This window comes from Malus domestica, chromosome 10 (assembly GCF_042453785.1).
Source record: "Malus domestica chromosome 10, GDT2T_hap1".
Classification (NCBI taxonomy): domain Eukaryota; kingdom Viridiplantae; phylum Streptophyta; class Magnoliopsida; order Rosales; family Rosaceae; genus Malus; species Malus domestica.
In genome coordinates this window covers 22,437,501-22,442,997 of record NC_091670.1, presented here as the reverse complement: position 1 = coordinate 22,442,997, position 5,497 = coordinate 22,437,501, and the positions used below count along the sequence as shown (strand labels likewise).

Genomic DNA, 5,497 nt, shown 5'->3' with positions numbered 1-5,497 from the left:
TGGATTAGAGGCCTCCTTAAAGGTTCTTAGCGAGGCCCTCCACAAACCATAGGACTTGTTAAGACCGGCTTCTTCCTCCTCCTTATGAGCCCCTCTGTGAGTTCTGGGCTTCTTAATTTTGGATTTCGATGGGATTTAATTAAGATCTGCAGACTATCCCTAGCAAGCTGATTCGCTTTGCCATGGTCATCATCATCTAAAATCTCGAATCTCATATTTCCCACCACCAACATCAACCACAAAAAATCCCCCATCTCATATTTCCCAACACCAACCATCACCTGCAAAAAATCCCCAATCTCATATTTCCTGCCGCCACCACCACCATAGACGAGCCATCTGAGAAGCTCCAAAACCTCAAGTCGCTGAATTCTCTACTGGTCAAGGAAACCAAAGACTGCCAGCAGCAGGTGGAGTCGCTAGTGCAGGGCAAGGCAGATTTGGCGTCCGAGCTGAGTCGGTTCCGCCGTGGAGATTGAGTCGTTTGTGAGTGAGTTGAGTGAGTAGAGCAAGGAAAATGTTGGGTTAGAGTTGGAGAAGAGTGTTTGTGGTGTTTTTATTTTAAACCAGATGAAGCAAATGATGTGAGATAAAGTTTGAGATTGAAAGGGCGATGAGTAGAAAGATGGTGAAATTGTGAAGTTAATGAGGGAAGTAGAGCAACTTGCTGGTGGACTCGAGATCGAGAAGGGAAGCTGAGAGAGAGATTATGTGAAGAAATTAATAATAAATTAATTTCGACAATAAACTACAGTATTATTCATTATCCTACTTGTTAATCCGACATTGCACCAAACGCTTCACTAAGTTAATCCAGCTTAGTCTAGTCTAAGCCAGTCCAGCTTAGTCCTTGAAGCTAATCCAATCCGAGATAGTCATATGCAACAAATGCCCCCTGAAGGTCTTAGTAGTCACATGGTTATGGGGGGGGTCTCGCTATGACCTCTTAGTGGAGGGTTTTGTCCATGTGAGTCCTTTTAGTTTCATTAATGTTAGTCCCAACACAAAACAAACACGGTATTGGACTAACGGCTAGTCCATTTTAGTTTAGTCTTAGTTAGTGAGAGAAAACAAACGCCCACCAAGGGCACACTAACAATCATTGGACTACTTATTAGTCTAGTCACATGTTTGTTACGTGATGGGATTAAGATTAATGAAATTGAAGGAGACTCGCATTGACAAACTCCTTTGCTAGGAGATCTTAGCGAAACCCCCAAATAACAATGAGACTGCTAAGACTTCCATCCGCTTCGTTTGCTCTGTGCTCTCTTGCTTTCATCATCTCTATTGCTCGTGTCCTCTATCCAACGAAATCACACCACCAGACCACCACACTCTTTTTCTCTCTCCTTGTCCTGCTCGACTGCGGTGGTGCTTTCCTGGGTGAGCAAAACAAGATTGCCATTCACCAAAAACTGGACGCCAACGCTGATCCGCTCGTTCACGCTCGACCAAACAGTCTGCGTCGTTTGTTGCATCGTCTGCAACTCCAACATCTGCATCGTCTGCAACTTAGGTTCAGCAGCGGCGCTGCAATCACTCTCGCCAAATCACGACCCATCCATTTCGTTCCATAATCATCTACACTTTCCTTCATGAATCGATCAACAAGTCTTTCAGGTGCTACTTAAGGTTCATCGGGTTGTGCCCAGTTCCCGAATTCAAAAAGGAAGAGAAAAAGAAAAGTAAAGAAGAGAAAGGAACCATAAGCCTTTGGAAAGGAAAAGAAGAGAAAAGAAAAGGGAAAAGAAAGAGAAAATGAAAGGAAATGTAGAGAGAGGGCAGAGAGAGAATTAAAAATATGTCAAAAAAATATCTAGATCCTAAAAATAATTTAATCTATGATTTGGTTTAATACTGCACCAAACGCTGCATTATTCTTATAATAGTTAGTCAATGCCAAACCAATCTAACATACTCTTTTAAGCTAGTTTAGTCCAAAAGAATCTGGTGCAACAAACGCACCCCAATTGTGATCTCCCTTAGTGTTACTCAAAATGAATGAGAATTGCTAGTCAAAACTCAGGTTAAATTCTACTTTATTGAGACCAAGATTCATGCCTTCCTGGGCTCAAATAAACTTTGGCAAATTGGTGGGGGTAGTCTAGGCATCTCCATCGTTTATCATTATGAATAACCTGCCGATTTCCTCCCTGAACTTTCACTTAACTTTCGATTTCTCTCCTAAAGTTTTCAATTGGAAAATTAAGGACTCAAACTAATTTTTTTGGCCGATATACCCTTGCTGTTAGTTTTTCATTCATTCCATCCAAATTTCTATTCAATGGAAGCATGTGCACAACATGCGAGGGTAGTTCGGTTGCTTCGTTTTTTAAAATAATTGAAAACCTTTGATTTCTAAAATGTTGACCTATGCAAATTTGTGTGATTCTATAGCTTTTGTGTTTGAAGGTATAGTGAAGTGAAGCTTTTGTCCTCAAAGGAGAGTCACATGATGTGCACGTGATAAGAGTTAACATTAATTTGGATGAAATCTATGGAAAACTAACAGTAGGGGGGATATCGGCAAAAAAAAAAAAAGTTTAAGTCTTTGATTTTCCAATTAAAAAGTTTAGAAGGGAAATCGAAAGCTATGTGAAAATTTAGGAGGCAAATCGACGGTTTTCTCTACCATTATTAGCAAAATTCAAGCCTTCGTTCACTTTCATTGGAGAACATATAAGATACACAAGAAATTAAATATATATAGCACTACAAGATATGGTGGATACAAAAATTTGATTACGTTTAAAGTTCCTCATGATTTTCTGTTTTCAGAAACTTCTTTAGCCACTCCGCTGAGTCTTTCGGATGTCTTTTTAGCCCATTTTGGAAGTCGATATAGTTAATTCCGAATTTAACCGTGTATCCGTTTTTAAAGTATCCCATCACGTTAACACCGTCTTTGCTCAAAAACCGAATCAAATACAATTGGATTAGTGAAATTATTGATCAAATGAGTGAGAAGAAGTCCTGCTTTCATTAGGCTATGCACTTAGCTACTGACTCGATCGCTTTATGAATATAATAAATATGACGATCAAGGTAGTCGATTCTTTTCTTATTAGCAGGGGATTCCTCGATAGGTATGTTGGGATCATTGGGGTCGTCATATCCTACAACATGCAAATGTAAATTGTGTAATACTGATTAGGATACATAGTATGTTTTACAAATGAGATGGCCCTAAAAATATTGAAATGTACATATGTTGATGTTGTTAGAATATGAGTATGATTCACACGGTTTAGTTATTTCAGATTAGTGTAAAGTAATAAAGTCTCAGTTTGTTTAAGAGTGAATCTAGTTTTGTTTTGGATTAGAACTCTGTTTGGGACTTGAGTGAATCCAGTTTTGTTTTGGATTAGAACTCTGTTAGGGACTTGAGTTTAGTACTCATGATTGTACAAGGATTTAGTTTCATATTCCTTGTAGGAGTGTTATAGGTGATCCGAAATTTGTAGTATAACACCACAAACCCCTGCTCTCACAAAGGCACGCTCTTATTGTTCCAATTACCTATAACTTGGAGAGCATAGAGTTTTGCAGAGAGGAGAAGGTTGTGTGCAGGTTTTCATGGCTTCTTATCCATGAACGTGTCTGCAGGTATGTGTTGGTATAATTGCTGCAATTCTTGCACTTATATTACATACATAATTTAAGGATTGTGATTTAGTTGATTAATCCTTGTGTTCTTGGCTAGTGTATTAATCTTTTAAGTCTAGTTTAATCTTACAGATGTTTGATGCTATAACATACCATTTTCTGTGATGTAAATAAGTGGATTATCATACTTTCTCTTTGTGTAAAGCAATAAATCTCGAATTCCTCTCGGGTAAACATGGAGCCAATCAGAAGCACCCTATCAAAGCATAAAAAACTCATGACATGAACGTTAGTCTAATGAATACTTCTCTTTGAAATAGTTTAAAAGTATGAACTGTAGTGGATTTATATCCAACAAGTAAAAAAATACATACGTACCAGTGGACCGATAGGTACACCATTATACTCGACTGCCACAACATCATGTTTCAAAACCCAGTAAGTATATATATATATAGAGAGAGAGTAGTTCAAGAAGAAAACGTCATTGGTATTTCTGCTCACCCGATTGATTAACGAGAGCGTCTGTCTTGTAGTTTGGTTTTGCATCATTTTGCCGAGGAACATTGGCTGCATAAGTTCCTGAATAATAAGTTAGTCCAACAAAATGAAACGAACCTTTTAGCATCGTGGATTGCTCTTTAGTGAAATTTGGCAATCGATTTCCGACAAGAGCTTGCATGCTGTGTGGATTATGACCTTTCACCAAGGGATCCATAAACCTAAAAATTAAATCAAAGATTCCAAATATTACTTTTAATTAGAACACAAATATGAGATAGATTAATCAAAACAAATACACACACACACATATATATATATATATATATATATGCAGGGCCGGCCCTAAGGGTAGCCTAAGTAGGCGCCCGCCTAGGACCCCCACTTCGGAAGGGCCCCAAAAAAAATTTATATCATGCAATTAACATATAAATACAAAAAACAAGTAAGAAATATCATAATTCATTTGTTAGTGCAGTGAAAATGTTGGCTTCATTTTTCTTTGGGGTGTTGAGTTTGAAACATGAAATTGCCCTTCAGTCACTAGATTTTTCTTAATTTTTCTTGTTTTTCAAATTTACTACCAATCTATCTGTCCAACTCCCAATCCATTTGTCCAAATGCATATAAAGTTATAAAACTCAAGTCTCTTTGCAATCTTTTTTCTTTCAACTTCTCATTCTCTCAATTTCGATCAAATGTTTAAACCAACTTCCTATTCTCTCAATTTCTATTGATTGTTTAAACCAACTATCATATGGTCTTAAAGATTGTACTTTAAGGTAATCAAAACTTTGAATTTTATATTTTTCCTTTCAATAACTTTTTATTCAATGGATTATTTTAATATTCAATTCGTTAGTGTGATGTTGATTTTAGAAGAAAAAAAACACAAGAAAAACAATTGGCATTGAATTTATTATACTCGTCAATCAAGTTTTATTGTTATTTACTCTCGTGATCATCAAGTTTTATTGTTCTTCACTCTCAATCTTAAACTCTTGACTGCAAACATTTAGTACATTTGTGTCTAAAAATGTGAATCGTGTAATGTTTAAATAATGTTTGTATATTTATCTTCTTTTGATATTAAGTTTTAGTGATATTTGATGTGAAAATAGAACTTTTTATGTATTTAACGAATTTTTTTATACAAATTAATATACAAAGAACCGGAGATCAAAGAATTTTAAGACCCCACTTCGAAGGCTCGCCTAGGGCCCCAAGTTCTCAGGGCCGGCCCTATATGTATGCACACATACCATCCATATGAAAAATCCAATGCTCCTGTAGCTGCATCTTTTTCGTTCCTGTCTTCAGAAACTGGCACATACCAATCCGAGTTCAATGTTATCCCTATCACCCCCTTTTGCATTTCCAGTGCAAT

The 5,497-nt window shown here is 37.0% G+C and overlaps 1 pseudogene; it reads right to left on the bottom strand.

Annotated features, from left to right (window-relative positions):
• Nucleotides 1-2,751: 2,751 nt before the first annotated feature.
• Nucleotides 2,752-5,497, bottom strand: part of LOC103444989 (cyanogenic beta-glucosidase-like) — a 4,721-nt pseudogene continuing 1,975 nt past the window's right edge.